General features: G+C 41.8%; 1 protein-coding gene across 1 annotated transcript in view; it reads left to right on the top strand.

Moving 5' to 3' along the window:
• Nucleotides 1-289: 289 nt before the first annotated feature.
• Nucleotides 290-23672, top strand: part of LOC126413265 (zinc finger protein 358-like) — a 526926-nt gene continuing 503543 nt past the window's right edge. Inside the window, exon 1 of the mRNA XM_050083167.1 lies at nucleotides 290-354. The gene's annotated coding sequence lies outside the window, so the exon portion shown is untranslated. The remainder of the gene's footprint in view (nucleotides 355-23672) is intronic.

Raw genomic sequence — 23672 nt, 5'->3', positions numbered from 1 at the left:
CTTTAATCTGCCAGAAAGTTTCATATCCGAGAAAAGTCTGAGCGCCAACGAGAGCAGGTCTAGACAAGGCGACAAAGTGTTTGCCTGTCAAGAGTGGTGATTTGGGTGAAGGTGATGGTCCGGGTCACTAGCGAGCAGGGGCGGTACTCGAGTGACCTCGGCCCCCAGCACCGGGCGGGAGGTGGGCGGCGCTGGGAGAGAGAGATGGAGACACTCGAGGGAGGGAGGGAGGGAGGCTGGGTGGGGGGAGGCGGCGCGCCGGAGTCCGCCGGCGCGGCAGTCCGGCGACCGCGGCCGCGACGCTCCGACCGGCCACCAGCCACGGGCAGCCTCTGCCGCATACAGCGCACGCAGGTAGGAGGGTCCGCGCGCGCGCTCACACACCTGCTACCTGCTACAGCGCACTCGGCGGCCGGCGCGGCGCAGAGCCTCCCAGCGTCGCAGTCCCGGCCGGCGCTCCTCAGTTTCGGCTTATCTACCTAGCAGCGAGCAGCCGGTCCGAGCGCGCGCGCACCCACACACGTACTTCTCAGTGCAGTGCAGAGCAAGGTGCTACAGGTTCTCGTCCAGTTGTTCTCTTGTGAAGTGAACTAAGTCCCCGTGACACATTCGCCGCTGCGCCGAACACTTCCTACATCGGTACTGTTAAAATTTCCACCTTACGTGAAAACTCGTTTATACAACAGTTCGGAAAATCTCCGATTTTCTAAATGGTGTCAAGGTATTATCTATTTAAATTCCTGTGCAGTTGCCCATTTGGAGAGGCTGTGATTCCAGAATTATTCCTTTTTTCCCTTCTTCTCGAGGACATTTATTAGTTTTAATTCAAAGAAAACTATTTTTTAATTCTGTATAGTATAGTTTGCTGATGCCATTCTCTCCCTTTATATCCCGTACGATGTGGTATGTGAAAAACTTCCCTTCATCAAGCGTGTTTTCTGTGCATTATGGGATATATGTGTGATGTTTATGGTATGATCCGTGGTGTACTTTTCTTGTACAGAAATAAGACAAGAAGAAACACGTAATCGAAAGGTATTTTCAATTACATCGTTATCTGTAGGGAAACTTACATTTACAAAGCTGCGCCTGTATATACTGGGTGTCCCATTTACCCAAATAACTGTTTGTCCAGATGCAAATTACAAAATGTTTCAAGCAAATGTTGTTTAGCCGTCAGGGGGACATCAATCAGCATGATTTCCTTCGTTGTAGCTTTGTTTTTTACAAAGATATCAACAACGGTAAGACTTTTTATTCGGTGATTTATTTCATCTCCTAAAGACCTATTCAAAAATGTATCACAGTGTACCACTCACTGAAACACAACGTTATTGATTATATAACACAACAATGACTTTGACGCTCCCAGCGCTTAGTGCAGGTACTCGGGGTAATGGAACACATCCACGTGCTGTCGTTGACAGAGGAAAAATGTAAACATAAGTAGAATGCACACGCGTCGTTCCGTCAACCATCGTCAGCTGAAGGTAGAAATGTCAGTAATTGCAATATTGTTTTCTTATGTACGGATACATCTAGTACAGTAGTTTAGTCCTTTTAAGTACTGTTGTGTAGAGTAGGCATACAATAAAGGCTGTCCTTCCTACAAACTGCATCGACATAACGCTTCCTTTATTATTGTTGTTGTTGTTGTTGAAGGTAGGCGAAATGCTACGCAAGGAGCGGAGCTGTACAGAGAGCGATATCCTGACAAGAACCAACCTTCCCGACGGATGTTTTCTCGTCTTGTTGCGACGCTTCGGGGAACGGGAATTTTCAACCCACGACAACGCAACCGTCGTAGCACTCGCACAGACGCAGACAGACGAAGCTGCCGAAGTTATTGTTCTGCTTCCGTTGCTATGAATCCGCATGTGAGCACACGACAGCTTGAACAAGAGGTTGGCATTTCTAAAACCAGTGTACATTGTATTCTTACACGTCACCGGTTCCATCCTTACCATGTACACCTACACCAAGAATTGCATGGGGATAATTTCCAGACTCGTGTACGGTTCAGTCAGTGGGCACAGCAGCAAATCCTCGCCAGCGTGAACTTCTTTCTCCAATGTTCTATTTACCGATGAATGTTACTTCTCAAACAAAGGACAGATAATATGGTGTCACCGCCAGACACCACACTTGCTAGGTGGTAGCCTTTAAATCGGCCGCGGTCCGGCAGTATACGTCGGACTCACGTGTCGCCACTATCAGTGATTGCAGACCGAGCGCCACCACACGGCTGGTCTAGAGAGACTTCCTAGCACTCGCCCCAGTTGTACAGCCGACTTTGCTAGCGATGGTTCACTGACAAGTTGCGCTCTCATTTGCCGAGACGATAGTTAGCATAGCCTTCAGCTACGTCATTTGCTACGACCTAGCAAGGCGACATTATCATTTGCTATTTATCTTGTGATGCATGTACCGTCTGAGCGATGTTCACCAATTATGGAATAAAGTTAAGTATTCCAGAAGCTACGTACTATTTTTGCTACTATAAAGACCTTGTCATTTTCCAGACCTCACGGCATCCTGCGTGAGCTTAAACGCGTGCCTTTCGGCTATCTCATAGTGGCTTGGCTGTCTTGCCAAGTCACGACAGATAAATACAAGGAACATGCATTATTGGTCCAGCGACAACCCACAAGGGAGTAGACAGGTGGAACATCAGCGTCAATGGAGTGATAACGTCTGGTGTGGGATACTTGGTACTGCAATTATTGGCCCTTATTTCATCAATGGTAGTCTAAACGGCACAGCGTATGCCAACTTCCTAAGACGAATTCTTCCTCCTCTTCTGGATGAAGTGCTGTTAAGAACCAGAAATGTGGTATCAACACGATGGATGTCCAGCAGATAATGCCTTACGTGCTAGTCGTGTTTTGAAGCGAAGGTATCCTGCCAGGTGGATTGGTCGAGGAGGAACATTTACTTGGCCTGCTGGGTCTCCTGATTTAAATCGTCTGGAATTTTTTCTTTAGGGATGCATTAAAAACTTTGTGTATTGCCATATTCCAACAACTCTAGCGGCAGGAAACACTGCAAGCAGTAAATAATTCTTTCATTCAACGAGTGCACCAGTGTATCGGTGTCCAGGGTCACCACTTCGAGCACCTTTGAATGTTCTACTCCTGGGCAACGGTACAGGAGAGTTAAAGTCAATTTTGTGTTATGTTTTTATTTGGTTTTCATTTGTTTTCTGACAACTCCAGCAAGAGGACGAGTTTGTAATCCCGGGCTCAGTGTTGTGTTATGTAATTAATAACGTTGAGTTTCAGTGAATGGTACACTGTGATACATTTTTGAATAGGTATTTAGGAGAGGAAATGGATTACCGAATAAAAATTACAAGGTGCCATTTAAAAAAGTCATACCGCTGTTCATATCTTTGTAAAGAACAAAGCTACAACGAAGACAGTCTTGCTGATTGATGTCCCCCTGACGGCTAAAGAATATTTCCTTGAATTCTTTTTAAAAATTTTCATCTGGACAAATAGTTATTTAGGGTGGTCAAGATAAGTGGGACACCCTGTATATTGAAATAAAGCCATAAATGTACGATACCAATGCAGTAGATAACACTGCATACATCAGGCATAAACGTCATAATACACGGACAACGCAGTTCATAATGGAAATTATTTCCCGAAACGCCTCGTGCAAGAATAAAATAAAAGAAAATCGTGACTGCCAGCTGCAAAAATTTATCTTGTAAACCAAAAAAGCCATTCTTTCTATCTTCGCAGGCTTTCACCAAACATTTATGACGGAAAAAATAAAAACATTTCCTTTATCACTTTCAGCTTCGTTCTGCACCCATCATAAGCTCAGTGCGATAAGATGACAACGCTTGAGCGGCTATATAACGAGACTTGTTATGTTGCAACAATGACCAGTGTCAGTGAAACAAAGTGTACGAACATTAATTTTATAAAATTATTTTGTATTCGTATCCTCTGTACAAGCTACCTACACCTTAATTCTGCCACTTGTTCCTAAATCTTATGTTTGTTTGTATCGACCACTGTCTGAAGCCACTCTAAATAGCAGAAATTGAAAATACCTCTTCAGTTGTCTTTATATTGACATGAACGGTTTCGGACTGTTATAAGCCCATCCTCAGGTGTCGTAGCTGCGCTGCGTTCCCCGAGCGCCGCGCGTACCAGGCGCAGTGTGCTGCCTATGAGCGCAGAGCACCGGTAATGTGAAAATAAAGTAATTTACAACTGAAGTGATATTTTCAACCTCTGCTGTAATACTCAGTTGCGGATGTTCTTCCACCAGGACAGTTTGCATTCTAAATAAGTGAACAAATAAATAAAAAGTGGGCTGTAGACCGCAGCTGAAAATGATCATTGAAAAACAAAGATAGTCGTCGCAATGAGGTGCAATACAAGAAGTTACAAGTAGTTAGTTTTTTTTATATACTTGTCTTTGACGCCAATCGGTACAGTTATACTACTGTGATACTGAATTCAGTAAATTTCTTCTCTTTTGTCTTGTGTAAATGCGGGCGTCTGCTAACAAACAATGCGCAAGTTAATTCATCTTTATAACTTCTCCGAAAACATTGAGCTTTTACATCGTGAGGTTCGTGCACATTTTGCATTGCACGTGGTGCGTATTTCATTTCAAAGTGAACCGAAATAATAAATTTGATTATCAAGTGTAACAGAGCAAAAAATTTTTAAGAGATAACGATGACATGTCTCGAAACTAAATATTTATAGTTTTGACATTCTTTGTTAAATTTCCTCGATGCGTCGGACGTTAATGCATGTTGAAGTAAAAAGAACGGTGTACATTTTTTTTAATGAAACATCGTTTTTCGTGTGACGTGTGTTATTTATCATAAACCAAAATTACGTACCATCCATTGATGTCTTGCAAAACGAGTACCATATTTCGTCTCCTGTCGCAGAGCATCTATCGCTACTCCCCTACGATGTGTGACCACTTCCTAGGGCCATATGTGGAGTCATATGATAAATTACGGATGCAGCGCTTTTCTCGGACGTTGTAGATCAATAGTGCGTCTGAATATTTGTGATAGAAACTGCTCGACAATGTGAATTATATTACCAATACTTCTTCGAATTCCTCAGAAGGTATCGATGTCTGGTATTCAGCCGCCGCCTTGGCCAGGGTTATGAATTGTTCCAGTATCAAGAAAAAGCGGCAATCGATTAGCATCTGGAAACACGGAAAAAAGAACGTTAACACAGTAAACATGCTGTGGAATTTTCCCGTTACTAGTGCAATTACTAATAACAATATCAACAGACTTCAGTGGCACCACCCCGTCCACGCATCCTAATGGTACAGCAAATGCGATGTGCGTGCTCCTAGAAAGTTATACAGTTGGGGCAATCTAGTGATTCAGCATTGACTGGAGTACGCTAATGTGGAATATTAACTGCCACTATACCCTGAAGTTCCAAACAGAAACGGAGGAAGTGTGAGAAGATCTCTGCTATGTCGCGGTACTCATAGTTTGCTAATAGATGCTCTTCTTATAATTCCAAACCTCTGTTAACGTCTTCTATACACTTTTCCTCATACGTTCAACGTCCATCTCACAAAGCCAAAGACTTTTGGTTTCAACAACTTTTCAACGTGCCATACATAAATCGTGGCCAGCTTTACCGGTCATTGCTCGCTAATGGCGCAAACATGTTTATCAGGTTTACATTACATCCGCGATATATTAATTTTGAAAACGGTAAGAACGGAGGTTGGAATTTAATGTACGGTCAACGACGAGGTGATTAGAGACAGAGCAAGAGGTCAGTGAAGGGGAAAAGACACGGATGTGTTGTTTTTCATTTCTCCAGAAAACTCTAAGTTACTTAAAATTGCTCGCTAATGGCGCAAACATGTTTATCAGGTTTACATTACATCCGCGATATATTAATTTTGAAAACGGTAAGAACGGAGGTTGGAATTTAATGTACGGTCAACGACGAGGTGATTAGAGACAGAGCAAGAGGTCAGTGAAGGGGAAAAGACACGGATGTGTTGTTTTTCATTTCTCCAGAAAACTCTAAGTTACTTAAAATTTTATGACGTTACATTCTTCTAGAGTACACCTAGGAAGGACGTTTCTTTGCAAAACAGTTTTTCAATAGTTAAAGTTCATTTAATACTTACTATGGTTCTCTTCCATCAAACGATTCTGAAGTAGAAATCTTTGTTTCCCAGAAAAAAAATACTTTACTCGTGTCAATATACAGAGTTATAGTATCAGCGAATTCTTTCGTATCTACTGTGGCTCAGTTTTGTTGACAGGCGCATACGTATGTATGTCTTTACTGTACAGTAAATTTTAAAGTTTATTTTACGGTGACCGAATACTCATCATTCAATATTTTTGGTAGGAATACAAATTCCTACATTATCCCTAACTGTGAGTTATACTCTTCTACTTTCTGGTGTGTTTGTAGAGTACGTTTCCATTTAAATAGAGAAGTATTTTGTGAATTTGGATAAACGACTGCTGTTTGCGACAATATGAACATTTGTGGTGGACCGCGACTCGATAACGGGTTTTCCGCTTATCGCGAGTTCTAGGCGCGCAGTCCGGCACCGCGCGACTGCTACGGTCGCAGGTTCGAATCCTGCCTCGGGCATGGATGTGTGTGATGTCCTTAGGTTAGTTAGGTTTAAGTAGTTCTAAGTTCTAGGGGACTGATGACCACAGCTGTTAAGTCCCATAGTGCTCAGAGCCATTTGAACCATTTTTGCCTATCGCGACCGTTGGCTTAACAACTTCGGTTGTCTGAACATGTCTCGAGGACTGACCCAAGCTTCCGTATGCCACGAAATCCACAATACTTACGCTCGCAAATTTTGTGATTCCCGCACAGGGAGAGACAAATTTTTTATCGACCTATTAGCCTGTCGATGCGTGTATACATCACTGATGCTCAAAATGTCTGTGTTCACACAGTGTCTGTATGTTTATGTTACAATGTCCTTCAGACATGCTTGTGTGTTTGAAGGACGTGAGCATATGGACACTGAATAAAAACAGACTTCATAACTATCAATGATGTGGGTTAAATGTGTATCTCTGACTTGTGGATGACTGGCAACTTCTCGTGCAGTTTGATGTTGATATTGAGTTGTCAAGGTTGATTATCGAAATGAAGGACAAAGATACGGTGTAATACGGTGGCCGGAACGTAGGTTATTTCTGTAGAATAGCAGAGTTCAAACAACCACTTGATACCGACGGCCGCTGAGGAACAGTTTCATCCACTCTCAGTACGCGAGACACCACAGAGAGGTTTCCTGCCACACCAACCTGAAACCGTGATGGTGTAACTCCGTGTGGTAGCCTAAAATTCTAAAGCACAATTTATCGTCTCCAAACATGACGAATACTGGTGGGTAAGTTTCTTAATGCAACAGTCACCTTCGAATCTAGTGTCAACCTACAAACGGACTTTTGTCACAGCGGCGACAAAAGAGGTCCTACATCCATAAAGCGAAGCATAATTTTCAGATTTCAAAGTATATTTTTTTCTCTGTTTATGTTGGCGTTTAGTTTTATGGCCATACAGCCATTCGCAATTTACACGTATCAACATTGGTCAGTTATATGTGTCCAATGCTATACACACACTAACTACAATATTACTGTAACACTGGAAACAAAAATCATTTGAAAATAAAAGGTATAATTCCATATAGTTAGAGTAAACTTCACTGTAATTTGCACTGCAGTGTGTACGCCCAATTCATTGTCTTCCCTTCTGCGTACGCTTTAAGCCCGAAGTGCGATAAATATCTTCATTTTGGTTGTTTTCCACCATGATGTTAGTTCAAAAATGGCTCTGAGCACTATGGGACTTAACATCTATGGTCATCAGTCACTTAGAACTACTTAAACCTAACTAACCTAAGGATCTCACTCAACATCCAGTCATCATGAGGCAGAGAAAATCCCTGACCCCGCCGGGAATCGAACCCGGAATCCCGGGCATGATGTTAGTACCTGAGGTATGCGGAAGTGGCCCACTAGTGAGCCGGAGATGATATGCAGTACGAGACCACAAGCGAACCCGGCAACTGCAAGCTGTCACAATCAATATGGAAATCAACTGAAACGTACAATAACGTCGCATTTGAGAGAGAGTTCAGCTACCCAAAACCGCGACTTAATTTTAGATACAAGTACCCTTCGATAACGGCATCATTCATCTGCTGATATTGTATCGACTTGATTTTGTCTTCCCACATTTCATTCAACGGCGATAATATTTCTTCTACTTTTTAGACAGACGTATAAACGTATCAGAAAAGAATTTTTAAACATTTGACCACCAAATATCTGTGGTGTTCTTAAAAAATCGAGTGAAGTAATACGCTTTTGCTCTTGGTTTGGATACTCTCGAAACCATCCGGACTTGCAAATTCGGTCAGACATTGGTTGTGTCACGTGGTGTGGCGTTTAATTAAGCGTCTACATCTATAGACATACTCCGAAAGTCAACGTAAGGTGCTTGGAAAAGGATGTCTTGTACAACGTCTAGTCATTTACTTTCCTATTCCAGCGACGAATAGAGCGAGGGAGAAAAGAGTGACTATAAGCCTCCGTACGAATCCTAATTTCTCTTATCTTCGTTGTCCTTAAGCGAAATGTACTTTGGCGGCAGTATAATTGTTCTGCAGTCAGCATCAAATGCCAGTTCTCTAAATTTGTCAGTAGTATTCTGCGAGAAGAACGTCCTCTTCCCTCCAATGATTCCCTCTGATTTCACCAAGCATCTGCGCACACTCGCATGTTGATCGAAGTTACAGGTAGGAAATTTAGCAGGCCGCCTGTAAACTGCTTCGATATCTTCCGTTAATCTGAACTGCTGCGATCGCAAACAGTGATACAGTATTCAAGTATGGGTCGCACTAGTATTCAACATGTGGTCTGCATTATTGAAGAGATACACTTTCTTAAAATGCTTCCAATAAACTGGACTATTCACCTTCGCTATCGGAATCCTTTCGTACTCGTTGGATTTCATGTCGTTTTGCAACGTCTAGATATTTAATCGACATGGCTTTGTCATGCAGTCCATTACTAATGATGTAATTCGAATATCAAGGGATTGTTTTCCAGTTCATCTGCATTAACTTACAATTTTCTACATTTAGAGAAGGCTGCTTTTCATGAAACCGACTGGAAATTTTGTCTAATTCATCGTGAATCCTCCCACCGCGACTCGACGACACCTTCCACGAACTACATCAGCAGCAAACAGCCGTACATTGATGCTCTCCTATCCGTTAGAAGATTTATATACAGAGAGAGAATACGAGCGGTCCAATGACAATGACACCCTTTTCTCTGATGATGTGGTCGATGTAGATGAATGATCCGAAGAATCTTAATTAGGGAGTGCTGCGTATACGTCAGTCCATTTCTGTCTCTTCTAATTTCATCGCGATTTATTCACAAGATAAAGAGTGCTTGATCAAATCTTGTGGTTGTGAAATCAGGACTGGTGATAAAAAGCATTTAACGTAGCTATTAGTGAAATTTAAGAAGGCGCGACGGTTTCGATCCACTGAAATGAAACATTTTGAGACCGGGCATGGCTGTGAATGAAATTAACGCTCATTATTTAAAATAGCTTTCATTTATGTAAACAGACAGTCATAACTAGAGAAATAATCGGAGACAGAAATCTTAAAATCGTATTTACATTGCACTGCAGTGTAGCGATTCTCAATTCTAATATCTCGAGTGTGTTATCAGTCAGCTCGTTGGCGAGGGTATAGTTTTTTCGGCATTAGGTCACATTCTTGAGGCGTCTTCTTTATCGGTTTCCTACGTGATCATTTGTAATTCCGTTGAGATGTCTGTTTGTCGGTTAAACGCTGCTGAGTTCTGACGAAGATTCCAAAGGTTTCCATACGGCGGGAACAGCGGAGGAATTAATTCATCAACATACAACACACCTCGACGTGTAATCACCGTTAATCTTTTGGCGTACGAACGTCGCTCTATTTTTCCGCTCTTTCTTTCAAGCGAACAGCATGTTAACTTCTGTATTTCAGTTCGCGTGTGTAATCACCTCGCTGTATTTCATATGAATAGGGGAAAATATCTCATTGCGGACACTTAACGTTTTTCATTACGGACACTTAACGATTTAGTTTCTGTTTCTATTCCACTTCCTTTCTTGTTAGGTTTATTAAAAGGAGTCAGTCTTCCCAAGATGCCTTCTTCATTAGACGGTGAAGGAGATTTTTAAAAAATATTGAAATCCGTATTTTTATCTCTTTTCTTCTTGGTGTTGTGTAACTGATTGCTTGTACGATACTTGCGCCTTTATGGAGCAATTAATATGTTTCCTGTGTAAAAAAATTGTGATTTTTAATTGTGTCTTAGAGTGGATACAGACTGATTCGTATCTCTTTGTGCTGAATAAACCAAAGTACGACATTTTCCACAAAAACCAGCACTGGTGCGGTTGGCACGCTCTTGACGCATGGTGTTCTAAAAGCAACTGGTAGTGGCGATGAAGTAGATTTCATGTTTATAGACTATCACATAATTACAGCAAACTACATTCGTGCAAGATGTCTACCCAGATTCACAACTAGATAGAGGACTTCACGCAATATAGCGCGTCATGTGGCCCAACTCTGACAATCAGCCACAGGCACGTAAGTTAATCACGACATGTCTTCGATAAAGTTTATGACACATATATTAGCGAACGGAAAAATGATCCTGTCGGAGCACAATAACGACGAATATATATAATAGGACTCTGACATGAAAATCAGGGTACCAAATGTCTCGTTCTACAGTCCTCAGCACTTTTAAAAAAATCCCTAAAATTTTCGCGAATGAACATATTCGCGCTGTCTTTAATATGCAACTCACCTATCCGTCCCATAAGCTCCCCTAACTGTAACTCGCTCACACACACACACACACACACACACACACACACACACACACACACACACACAAACACTACTCCACCGCTGTAAGTCTCAGATGCCCACTCCCTCTGCCTTGACCATTCTCACTGACTCATTCAGCCCAACTCATTGTTATTATCTCTTTACATCTCTCTGACAGTGTACCCTGCCTCTCACAGTCATAAGCTCCTTCATTCTCTGATACTATTACCGTGTCCTCTGACTGTCACAGTCCATCTCTTGCTCTCTCTTACTGCTACTTCATTCCATCCAGCTGCTGATGTTCCCTCTGTCACGAGCTCTATCTTCCATGTAGTCATTGCCATAGACTCTCATTATCACTGCCTCCCACCCAGTTGCACTTTCTCTTTTCTCCTCTCGCATTGTCTTCTTCACACTTTTCCTAGCACAGTTCTGTCTCTTTCAGCTATGTTTCATTACCACTGTGCCTCTCTCTTTCTCTCACACTCCCATTTTCAAGGTTAACCGAGAGCGGAGGAATACATCGTAAGAAGTATAGCCATTGGCTGTGTATAGCCGTCTAGGAATCCGTGCCTGTGTTTTGGTAAAAAAAAAAGTAGACACATTTCTTGACAAAGGATACAGATTTTTGAAAACAGTAAGATGCGACGTCTATATAGAAGCCTATAGAATATATCGTAAAAATTTGAGCAATTTCTGACGGTATTTATTATTTGAATTTCGCCTCATGTCGGATTTTACGAGTGGAAGCAGGGTAACTCTGATCCTTTGTAGCTTGCTAAAGTATAAAGATACAAAAAATATACAAGTGTCTTCGAGATCGTTGTCGCAGGATCTGGCAAAAATTACAAACATTTGCTGTGCATAGCCGTCTTGGAATCCGCAGCCGGCTTTGGTACCCAAAAACCTTACTTTTTTGGAGTTTTTCTACAATGAATGAGGAATTTTGAAAATGAGAAGATAGCGCTTCTTGATAAAGTCGTAGAGAATATACCGTTAAAATTTGAGCAATCTGCTAATGTTATTTATTATTTAGATATCGCCTCACATCGAATTTTACGAGCGTATTGCACTTGTACAACTAGGGTAACTTTGAACCTCTGTACCACTGTAACCGATAAAGATATAAAGATAATTTTCATATTTTTTTGCGATCAGGAAGTTAGAAATATATCGTAAAAATTTCAGCCATTTGCTGTGAATATCCAATTTGGAATCCGCGGCTCGGTTTTGGTACCCAAAAACGATGTTTTTCTGGTTCCTCAGGAACCGTCCATTGACTAAATGGTGTCTCCAAAAGCCTCTTCAGCCACACTGCAGACAACACCTAATGTAGAAAGAACTAGCTGGTTTGCTCCTTTTGTCTTAGCTTAATGAAGTCTGCAGTATCCATATTTTGACCCTGGACTATAGGACAGTTACTGTAAGACAAACTTTCCGCTGGGTATAAAAACGGTCCCTAGTCCGAGGACTATCCAAAATACTTGACCCTATCTTTTTACCACCAACAGGATGCGAGTTGTGAGTATCGGAAAAAAATCTTTTCTATGTGCAGGGCTTGGGAACATTTTCGGTAGCGCACGCTATCACATGCGTACCTGTCCTTCAAATTTGTCATCCAGACAATTACAAAAACAGCCCGAGATTTAGCTATGTCGCTTGCATTTTCCGTTTCCGCTTGAACACCGCTTGTCCATTTGCCATCGAGTTGAACGACGTAAGTGTGCCACCACACTTACAGGCAATGCGGAAATTACGTTGCTGCCTCATTTTACCACCCACTTCCTGCGCTGGGTTTCCACTGCTTGCCGTGGGTGGAGGAGAACTGGTTGCGGCTGTGAGCATGTCGTCGGCAAAAGCTGGATTCAGACCCCCATCTGGCGACCGTAGTTTACTTTTCAGCCCTTCTGTAGGATCACTGCTGGCGAGCTACGGGACACTTCCTTTAAGCCTCTTCCCTCCCTCTGTCCCGACTCAACCGTGATGCAAGTCCGCGACAATGCAGAAGACGTTAATTTTCAATACTCTGTCACTTACAGAACTATCGAAACCAAGTAACGTGCAGAGTCTCAGCGTACTGCATTGCAACATATTACAGTAGTTAGCTGTCTCTGCTGCGTAGCCCAGTGCTATGTCTGTGAACGCATACGAAACAGCGATGTTCTGTAGCAGTAAAGAAGAGTATTCACTTTTTTATTTATATGTATTTTCACTGTAATTCTACATCCTTACTCCACACGCCACCTTTCGGTATGTGCCTTAGCCCCCCTAGTCTGTTTCATTCACCCAAAATACTGTATGGGAAGCAGGAGCGTCGATAGGCGTCCATATGACCTCTACTTTTCCTGTCGTGGTAATTTCATGAACGCATACAGCAGACGCATATCTCTCCGTGGAATTTCAACAGTAAACCCCACCGTGATACATCTTTGTAAGATCCTCGCGGATGCTAAACAATTTGGTCCTCCCTGGGAGTTATCTGCCTTCTATCAAATTAACCTGTTAAGAGTCCCTGAAGAATTAGCAATACTCAAACCTAATTCATACAAGTGTTTTGTGAACCACTTTTGTCGTCTATGAATTATATTTCCTCAAGATTTCTCCAATCAGCCAGCAACTGCTTTTCATTACACTTTAAGTGGGTGGTTGCTCCTAGGTACTCTGTAGTTCTTACGGTCGCCAAAAGCGTAATCAGAGAGCCGTGGGGCCCTTCGCTTATTTTTGTACTGTTGTGGCGTTGATTTAAGATCGGGGTCGACAAAGCGTCATAATGTGTTTATAACTTTGTAAGAGGTAACTCAGCTGCTGTGAACTTGTTAACATCATAATACGAAGTTAAGTCGAATAATGCACAGTTACTAACGCTGTGTACTTCAAACCAATTGCACTATAGTAAGTAATGCATGAATGACCAACGGCCTTGCCACGTTGGTAGCACTGGTTCCTGCTCGAGTACTAGCCGGCACGATAGTTCAGCAGGTTTGGCGAGAGGGCTGGCTGCCCTTCGTAATAAAACAACTGAGTGAAATATAACAATGAACTTGGAGGATTGTTGTAGGACTTTCACCCAGACCATACTACGAGAATACTGAGAACACTGACGATCAAAGTGAAGGTGAAAATAGAAAAAAAGGAAACTGGAGCTAAAGAAAGTTAAGCCCGGCTAATACTCTGATGGGTGACCGTCCGGTGAAAATCGCCTGCAGTTCGTTTCAAGGACGCGTAAGTAGCCCAAGTGGCTTCCAATTGAAAGAGTTGCACAAGGCCGTCGTGCAGCACAACATTTTTTTTTTTTTGGTATGGATTAACTTAATCTTCTGCAGCATCTTTGTGAGATATATCTACGGTTTACCATTAAGAGTCTGAAGTTTCAACGTTCACTCGCTCTCACGGAACTTGCTTGGATACGGATCACCCGTAAAACGAAAGAGCGCAGGCGTTACCTTCTGCTCTGTCAACTCGGTTGTAGTTTCTTCTTTGCGACTGCGTAAGAGAGAACTGCATCGAGCGTGACATTGGCGTTTTTTCTTTAATGTATTTGTTCTGTAGTCAGAGCTCTGCAGCCGTCGTTAGAATGTCGGTCTTTTCAAGAAGTCGACCAATGCTCTGATGATAACTTTAAAGTTTTTACTATTACTGTTTGTGATAAAAATATCATTGTAGTAGGTGTGGCTGATTCATTAACCAAAATCACATTCTTTGAACCATTTTGTTTGACAGACAACAGAGGTTGTTTAGGAGTAGACTTATGCGCATACTACTGATTTTTGAAATGTTGTAAGCAGGCTTTAACGGGAAACTTAGCATCTATCTTAGAGCAGTTTATGGTTCACGATTTTCAGCATATCCGCGATGCTCTCCCGTGAGAGGAAAAAACCTGTGTCCATGTGTTGTAACGACAACACCACCTGTTGGTTTATTAATAGGGAACCGGTCTCGGTGTTTTGGAACACCTTTTTCCGGACCTTCAATGAATCTAGGTGATTGAATTTATAACGGGTATCATCATATGTTTTGAGGAGAAGTCCAAGAAGCTTCTGCGTCCGCAGACTTTTTTTATCGTGTGTTTTGCTGGCAGCTCCAAATTTTGTTTCGGACGAAGTGCTCGCTGAGCCTTCTCGGCGTCGTTAGGCGCTCTTTGGAGTTCGCCGGCTCCGGCACGACGCGATTTTACGGAATCAGCAGAGTCTGCTAACCGGGCGTGCAGCATCCTTCCTCTAACCCAGTAGCTTGTTACAGGGATTCGTAATAAGAAAACCTTAAGGTTGAGTATCTGTAAGCGGAGAGATATCTTAGAAGCGAATCAGGAACTCTGATTCTGCTCATCCTGCCACCTTTCACGTGGAGCAGGGGAGTGGATGTTAGGCAGTACGCAATGCTTACGAACGCCGCAAGTGTGTACACGCTGCCGCCTCTCAGGGGCGTAACCAGCATTTGGCTGTATTCACATGACGGAAACCTGACGCGCGTTTTCGAGTCGCCTGTTTGGATATCACGTGCAACTTACAACTGACCACATGAGCGCGCATTAACGTGTACGCAGAGTCTCTAGATGCAGACAAACTCCTCTTGACACGCGGTTAAAAAGTTAGATAGCGATCGTGCGCTGTTCAGTAGACCCCGCGTTTCCATCGTGACGGGGCGTATTTTACGTGAGTGTCTCTTACTTTTGTTTGTTGAACGTAGCGCAAAATGAGTGAAACCGTAGGTGAGAATACTCACATCGAGCTATTAAGAGACGAAGTAGGCCAGTAATTTTAAAAAGAAAGTCGAAGTCGTATAAATATTAACAATTTTGAGATGACGAGCTCGGGAAGAAATGGGTTTTCCCTTGTGTGAAGGAAGTGACAAGAAAAAAATATAGGTAAGAGAAACTCTATCGTTAACAACTACACATTCGTTCGTATCACGTGGTATGTATGTTGAAATCTGTCTTCGTTAGAAAAATTCTTGGTAAATTTAGCCCGAACATTATTCGCTGACGAAGTGGGTCGTCCATTATGGGTAGCATTTATACTTGTGACATTTACGTCTAAGATCTCTTCCTGAGTAAATACATTTATCATTCCAACATAGTTGTGAAGTACTGTAGTCGGTTTCATGATGTGTTCAGCACTAGTCACACCGACATCTAATCGGTGATGTAACATTCTCACTATCACACGCTATACCAAATGTGCACTCAGCATACCTAACTATAAACTTAGTCGATAGTAAAGTAATAATTCGTTCAGAAATCAGCTTCTTTGCGCCATACAGTCTGATTAAATTTCTGATCAGCCCAAATATTTCATCACCTACAATGACGTAAAGAAGTGTCATGTGGTGATTTTCTATTAAAGATTTTTGTTTCGCCATGTACAAGGATTTGCCATTGAGTTTTTCAAATAGAACGCAACCACTGAAACTTCCAGAATTGCTGTCGTTTCCATAAGCGCGAATGACTACGCAGTCAAAACGGCTGTCGGAGTCACATATCGCCAACAGCACTGTAGTCCGTTTGAAATTGCCTTATGGCAATTAGCGACCAATGACTGAACTGCGGCAGACAAGGTGTTTTGCAACCCTGAACTTAAACTTATTCCCTACGCTAATCACAACCTTGTGATACGTAATGTGTCTGAGAAAACGTAAGTCAACGATCTGTGGCAGCACTAACATCACGATGGCTTAGCACGCGGCGATTAAAAGTAACCTCTACAAGCAAACTCATTGCAGAAAAAATTCAGTTTCAGCGCTAAAAGCAAACCCTAATTTCTCTCTATCATTGGCCACCTGGAACTACCTTCACACTGGCTACGTGAGCCATCACGTTAACAACCGATGAGCAGTCGTCGTTCGCACTTGCTTGCAGATTATAGGCGACACAGGCAGATTCTAAGCAAAAATGGAATGATGGGAAGAAAAATAAGAGCAAATAAGCAATAAGATGATGAAAATGTCACGGCAAAGAATTAGAAATTTAAAAAAAATTACATCCAAACAAATTAACTGAGTAAATATAATAATCAAACTTATTTATTCGATTTATAAATGAAAATATTCGATGTTATTGATGAGAATCGAACCTACGACCCTAAAATGCATTTTATAACATACTTTATTGCTGTTAAATCTCGCTTTATGGAAATTCGGTTTCACACGATGTTCTGCAAAGATTATCTAATGTAATCCGATTTCTGTGGTTACGATAACTGTATATGTGACGCTGAATCGCGTCTTTTGCGGAAGTATCCAGTAACATTTGATTAGTGCTGTGTATGAAACGTATTTATTTCGTTAGCATCGTGTGTGTGTGTTTGTGTGTGTATGTGTGTGTGTGTGTGTGTGTGTGTGTGTGTGTGTGTGTGTGTGTGTGTGTGTGTGTGTGTGTGTTGTTATGATGTGTGATGAAGTAAGTTTCATGGTTAGGGAACTAAACACATGGAGAAAGAATGAAGGACAAGGAATTAGAAGTGCATTGACCAATTGTTGTGGCAGTTAGCAACTGTGAACGTTTTGGGCGTGCATTTGAGCACTGTGAGTGGAAGGAACCATTTCCAACGCGTGAAGTGTCAACTAACAAGTAATTTTAATCGGTCTGTAGGGATAAAAATATTTGTGAATTATGAGAAGTATGTTCTAGATTATTAATGCTGACATGTTTACCAGCAAGAGCACAGATGCAATAACGATGCACCATTGTATTTACTTCAAATCGTTAAAATATTTCCTCTTTCTTTATCTAATGTTAGCAATACGATCCATTTTAGTTCCCTCCTGATAACTATGCATACTAGACAAATTATCCCAGATATTCATAGATTTCTCTGCGCAATGTTCTACTGTAACGTAATATACTGGTATGCTGCAGGTCCCACAATAAAGAAACTTATCTCAGATTTCAAGAAGAATATAATAATTCCAATTCCAAAGAAAGCAGGTGCCGACAGATGTGAAAATTACCGAACAATCAGTTTAATAAGTCACGGATGCAAAATACTAACGCGAATTCTTTACAGACGAATGGAGAAACTGGTAGAAGCCGACCTCGGGGAAGATCAGTTTGGATTCCGTAGAAATTTGGAACACATGAGGCAATACTGACCCTACGACTTATCTTAGAAGCTAGATTAAGGAAAGGCAAACCTACGTTCCTAGCATTTGTAGACTTAGAGAAAGCTTTTGACAATGTTGATTGGAATACTTCTCTTTCAAATTCTGAAGGTGGCAGGGGTAAAATACAGGGAGCGAAAGGCTATTTACAATTTGTACAGAAACCAGATGGCAGTTATAAATGTCGAGGGACATGAAAGGGAGGCAGCGGTTGGGAAGGGAGTGAGACAGGGTTGTAGCCTCTCCCCGATGTTATTCAATCTGTATATTGAGCAAGCAGTGAAGGAAACAAAAGAAAAATTCGGAGTAGATATTAAAATCCATGGAGAATAAATAAAAACTTTGAGGTCCGCCGATGTCATTGTAATTCTGTCAGAGACAGCAAAGGACTTGGAAGACAGTGAACGGAATAGATGGTGTCTTGAAAGGAGGATATGAGATGAACATCAATAAAAGCAAAACGAGGATAATGGAATGTAGTCTAATTAAGTCGGGTGATGCTCAGGGAATTAGATTAGGAAATGAGACACTTAAAGTAGTGAAGGAGTTTTGCTATTTGGGGAGCAAAATAACTGATGATGGTCAAAGTAGAGAGGATATAAAATGTAGACTGGCAATGGCAAGGAAAGCGTTTCTGAAGAAGAGAATTTTATTAACGTCGACTATAGATTTAAGTGTCAGGAAGTCGTTTCTGAAAGTATTTGTATGGAGCGTAGCCATGTATGGAAGTGAAACATGGACGATAACTAGTTTGAACAATAAGAGAATAGAAGCTTTCGAAATGTGGTGCTACAGAAGAATGCTGAAGATTAGATGGGTACGTCATATAACTAATGAGGTGGTATTGAATAGGAATAAAGAGGAGTTTGTGGCACAACTTGACTAGAAGAAGGGATCGGTTGGTAGGGCATATTCTGAGACATCAAACGATCACCAATTTAGTATTGGAGGGCAGCGTGGAGGGTAAAAATCGTAGAGGGAGACCAAGAGATGAATACATTAAATAGATTCAGAAGGATGTAGGCTGCAGTAGGTACAGGGAGATGAAGAAGCTTGCACCGGATAGAGTAGCATGGAGAGCTGCATCAAACCAGTCTCAGGACTGATGACCACAACAACAACAACAACAACAACATCTCAGATATAGTCAATTTCCCAGTTTTACATGCATAGTGTAGCTCCAGCGCTGGACAGTCGCGTGCAGGTTAAGAGAAACAGAGTGCGAGAGACCGCAGCGCCTTAAGCGCTCTGCCGCTGGCCATCCGAACTCTCTTGAAACTCGACGGCACGTTAGCGTGCGTCACGGCTCTTTACGCCTGCCCTTAGCCCCAAACGACGCCTCGTGTCAGCGGAACCGAATGAGCACTTTTTTATTTCCAAAAACAGCTGTTTTCTGTGACGTAATCTAACCAGTAGTCACCGAACTACTGCCACCGGGCAGGATCCTGCACGCCGTGTCAGTTCGTCCCGCCCACCGACAGTATACAAATTTCATTAATAAAACGTGCGGAACACGAAACGTTGGGCTACAATTTAAATTTTAGCATTGTGTTTAGAATACTACACCTTAACACGTGTTGAGTTCTCCTGTCTGCTATGTGCTATGCTGCTTTATTATTTCGACGATCGCGGCTCAGTTTCCACAGTCCGCGCGCTGTGTTCATACACTGTATCATTCTTGAGCAAGCGTTCTTTTGGGAACACTTAGACATTTATTGTGTACCGAAACGAGTCCTTTTTTTGTTTTTTGTTTTTTTTTTTGAGAAATTGATATTGAATTCTGTGACCGGCTTATAACACAGCAGTAATGGTGCTCAGCTACGGTAAATTACTGTTTCGTTGTCACAAGCTCGGCATGAAATACATGCTTTTCTCATTAAAAAAATTACAGTTGATCCACAGCTGTCAGATCCCACCTGTCTATCTAAGTTGTTATTTATGATGAACTGAACTTGAAACTTCATGGAAAGGATAACCTCGACTGTGATCTCTGCAGGACGAACACAGGATTCCGGAGAAAACTGTCATTCGTTGTAGCACAACTAGAATTAAAAAAGTTTTCACATTTTCGGTGTATCAAGTTGCTTTGTAGCTTTATGGCAGATTAAAACTGTGTGCCCGACCGAGACTGGAACTCGGGACCTTTGCCTTTGGCGGGCAAGTGCTCTACCATCTGAGCTACCGAAGCACGACTCAACGGCCGGTCCTCACAGCTTTACTTCTGCCAGTATCTCTTCTCCTATCTTCCAAACTTTACAGAAGCTCTCCTGCGAACCTTGCAGAACTAGCACTCTTGAAAGAAAGGATACTGCTAGTCTCGGTCGGGCACACCGTTTTAATCTGCCAGGAAGTTTCATATCAGCGCACACTCCGCTGCAGAGTGAAAATCTCATTCTGGAAACATCCCCAAGGCTGTGGCTAAGCCATGTCTCCGCAATATCCTTTCTTTCAGGAGTGCTAGTTCTGCAAGGCTCGCAGGAGAGCTTCTGTAAAGTTTGGAAGGTAGGAGACGAGATACTGGCAGAAGCTGTGAGAACCGGCCGTGAGTCGTGATTCGGTAGCTCAGATGATAGAGCACTTGCCCGCGAAAGGCAAAGGTCCCGAGTTCGAGTATCGGTCGGACACACAGTTTTAATCTCCCAGGAAATTTCATATCAGCGCACACTCCGCTGCAGAGTGAAAATCTCATTCAAGTTGCTTTGTGCTGCAATCACCGAAGATGTCATCCTTTATTTTTCGACAAAAAAAGTAATTATATTTGTGGGTTGTAGAAGCACATTTTGGAGGGATTTTCATATTTGCGAGAGAAATGAGAGAGACATTCTACTTTTCTAGAATCAATTTGATTTTAACCTCGACGTTGTGTCAGTTGAATGGCAGTTGGAGCTTACTGATTTGCAAAGAAATGTCGTGTTGAAAGAGAAGCACAGAGAAGGAAAACTTGTGCAGTTTTACTGCTGCCTATCTGTTGTAGTACATTTTCAAAAATGTTAAGTCAGCACATCGAACTGGATCGACTGATTAACATTCGAAAGCAGTTCCCTTGGTTGGAAGCAGTAATACCAAATGAAAAATTGACGATACCTTGAAAGCAAAACGTCAGTTTTTCAAATCTCACTAACGAATTTTTCTACTTAGTTTATGAAGTTAGAATATGTGCAAACTAGTTCTGATGTAGGTATCTTCTCATTAACGTCACCTAGTTGGTAAGTTTTTTTTAGTAAATACATAAGTTGGTTGTCTTTGTTTTGCGTAGATTGCATTTCTTACATCCATGATTAACACGGAACGCTGAACTTAAGTTTTTCGTCTTTTCTCCCAGAGCTTTCGTTCAGGCTTGAAAGTAATGTAAAAAATGATCATGCTGCCCGCGTTCGTCATTTTGTTTGCTATCCGGTTCGCTGTATAGCTTTACTCTCATGTATTATCAATTTTCTGAGAGGCAACAGCAGCGCTTGATTAGTCAACAATACACATAGCATTAATTTTCCCACCAGTAACACGTTCTTATCTCCTGAGCATACACCGTTAGAGTGACTTACCTCAGATTTTAAAATCTAAGTTGAGAGGATTTCTTAAGGAGTATTCTCGTCTTTCAATTCCATACACGACACACAACAAACGATTTACTGTATTCGCTATGTTACAATATCTGTGCAGGTTTACTGAAACGAATCTCTCGTGTTTCTTGATTTTTCTTAATTAGCATTATTTGAACTACATATTTTTTACCCGTTCCGTGACCAAGAACTTAATGGGTAAGAGATTTTATAAAACCTCTGAAATAAATATAAGTAATTTAATGAGAATTAGAACCGCGTGTACCGAGAGAAAGTCGAAACGGAAGCGATTCAGTCGTTCATATATGTCAACAGCGATTTCTCGGCATTACTGCATCCGCTTCGTTCCTCTCTCATTATACAGTAACAGTTTCTAAATACGGGACTCGTCTAAGCCTCGGCGAACGTATCGCGCATACGCAACCGTGCAGAACGCTCTGTGCACAGGTCAACGTAAGACATAACTCTCCATATTAACTGATACCTTGGCAACAGGCGTCACAGAGCAGCAGTGGCAAGACGTTATGTACCGGTATTATTTATGTTAGACACGACGGGGTTTCATTTGCACGACAGAGTTTTATGATGACCAACGGAGAACGGATCTCATTATAGCAACTTACACACTTGCTATCCAATATGTTTTCTTACATGAAGTCGTAACAGAGCTCAATGATCGTTAAAACGCCACTTCAGCCTTATTTCTCTCACACACACGCACGCATACACACACACACACACACACACACACACACACACACACACAGTCACACACACTGAGAGTGGATACAAAGTAATAAGGAACAGAACGGAAAGAAAGAGGTAAGCAGTAATGGGAAGTTGAAGAGGAAGCTAGTCTGAACTGGTTCCATGTGTTCAAAGGCGTGGGCTTACCGCGATCGTTGTACGATTTTAAGGCACGCTCGGAATGTTTTGTTGTAGATCTCATCTTCACGTGATACAAATTCTGCATAGTTGTTACACTCACAGAGGGCTACAAGGTGCCATCCATGAAGTGCAATTTTGAAAGCTCGCAAGACACCTACTTGTGGTTGCTACATCCTCTTCACAGGTTCACAAGATATTTTATGACACTAAAAATAAGAAAGTATTCGACGTTTTTGCCGTGTAGCAGCGGAAATCCTCAGGACACAGACTGTAGCGCTATTACCATTTTCGGTTTCTTTATGCGACGACTCGGCCTTATGGACACAAAGATTTTAGAGAGGCTGACATCCGCCGCTGTAGCCTACTTATTTGTACATTGATATTTTATTGGGACTCGGTGAATCTCTGAATTTCCCAAATCTTGTCAATAGAGAAATTTTCAGGCTATTTTTCTTTTTGAACACAAGTCTTTCGTGAAGATTTTTGTTCTTTTATCCAGTTGCTCTGGGAGACTAGCATTGTATTCATTAGTTCTTTTTTTCCCTACAGACAGTATGATCCGTGCCACCAGATTTCATCATTTCTTCGGTTGTAGTGAGAACTGGCGAACACTAGCAAATCTACGTATCACAGAAATATTCACCTTCCCACATGCCTTTCGTCAGCACAAAACAAATTCGGAATCATTTTGCCACGAAACAGTACTCAATTTATTGAGCAAGATGTGGCATATACTAACATCAGAAGTACGTGGGGCGTTAGCTATGTTCTGTACATTGCAGGTGAGCTGCTGTTTTAGAAGATTTGACTATTAATGCAGGTAGTGTCTCTAAACATTGATTTACTGAAACAATTCCTTGATGTAAACAGATTAATGACCCAGTAAATAACGTCGTAACTTAGAATGACCTTGACAATGGCGGAGAAACTAATTCAGTAGGTCACACATACAATAAACTCCTGCGACTAACAAAAAGGCATGCATAGCTAGTACAATCCAACATCAGCCACTGTGAAAGTCACTCGTAATATTGCACATAAAGTACAAGAGGGTAACAGCGACCAAATTATAGTTAAACGCTGTGAAATGGGGATCTTGGCTCATGTTTAAAAGCACAGTGCTTGGGTATGGAAAGGACTAAGTGTTAATAATACTTCACCAGGTTATTTCAATAATGACATGGTTCGAAAGAACTTAATGTACAAGAA

This window comes from Schistocerca serialis, chromosome 7 (genome assembly GCF_023864345.2).
Source record: "Schistocerca serialis cubense isolate TAMUIC-IGC-003099 chromosome 7, iqSchSeri2.2, whole genome shotgun sequence".
In the NCBI taxonomy this organism is placed as follows: Eukaryota; Metazoa; Arthropoda; class Insecta; order Orthoptera; family Acrididae; genus Schistocerca; species Schistocerca serialis.
The sequence above is the reverse complement of the archived record's forward strand: the minus strand, read 5'-3'. Positions and strand labels throughout refer to the sequence as shown.